Here is a 1,410-nt window from a genome sequence, read left to right on the forward strand (position 1 = left end):
TCACCGGTAGTTGAGTCACATTGCACAGGTGTGTAATATATGTCTTTTATCTGGACAAAAGTATTATTTATGGCTATAGATACAGTAGAATTAAAATAAGGCAAATTACATTTGACAAAGTCATTTTTGTTAAACTAGATGACCTTAGATATAGAAAGAAATTAACTTATCATAATTGGGTTTAAGACAGAAGAGCAAAACAGCCATGCAAAGATTGATGAGTGAGCCTTAGCAAAACAATATTGAGGTCAATAGCTAATTACAGACTCGTTAGGAGCCCACAGAGCTCAAAAAATCTCCCAACCATACCATCCTATTCAGTAATAAAATCGCTATGTTAAACCAGATGGCTAGTTATGTAGAAATAGCTATAGATACAAAAATTAACAGGAGTGGAATTAAGGGCAATGATAATCTACTGCTTTTAGTTTTTGCCTTTTGTTCTGACATTTAAAGACATTTCTGATTACTCTGTTATTCAAGATTTTTCCAGATAAATGTATTAAATGGTAAATGTATTTATGTTTCTTTCCAGGTACCCAGGCAAGCTTATAAATATTTCAGTGTTTCTGAAGAAAAGCTGCTGACACTGAATCATACAACCAGGTAGGAAATCAAGTTATCTTATGAATCAAGTTTGATCATAAAAATTGAAGAAATATCTTTCTATATAGGAGATAGATAGTGAATTATATTGTTTATTTAGTGTCCTGTTAGAACTTCTGACAATTTAGAAAAGAATTAAATATTTTATTTAAAGTAGTGGAAACAAAAACTTAAAAATTTTGGCACAGTGAAGACAGTGAAGGAAATCATTAAAAAAAATACAACTTACTGAATGGGAGAAAATATATGACAACAATACATACAATAAGGGGTTATTATTAAAATAAATTAGAAACACAGACACACACACACACAAAACCCCCCACAACAATCAATTTAAAAATGGTCAGAGGATTTAAGTAGACATTTCTCCAAGGAGGACATATAGATGGCTTACAGACACATGAAAAGATGTTCAACATCACTAATCTTCTCTGAAATTCAATTTAAAGCCACACTGAGATGTTACCTCATACCTGTGAGAATGGCCGTCATCAATAAATCAACAAACTACAAGCGTTGGCAAAGATGTAGAGAAAAGGGAACCCTCAGGTGCTGTTGGTAGGAATGTGAAATGGAGCAGCTATTATGGAAAACAATATAAAGATTCCTTAGAAAATAAAAATAGACCTGCTATTGGACGTAGAAATCCCACTTCTGAATATTTATCCAAATAAACCCAAAACGCTAATTCACAAAGATCTATGTACCTACCCCTATGTTTATTGCAGCATTATTTACAAAAGTAAATTGGATATGGAAACAACCTAAGTGCCCATCGATGGATGATTGGGTAAAGATATG

Source organism: Pteropus alecto, unplaced genomic scaffold (assembly GCF_000325575.1).
Source record: "Pteropus alecto unplaced genomic scaffold, ASM32557v1 scaffold159, whole genome shotgun sequence".
Classification (NCBI taxonomy): Eukaryota; Metazoa; Chordata; class Mammalia; order Chiroptera; family Pteropodidae; genus Pteropus; species Pteropus alecto.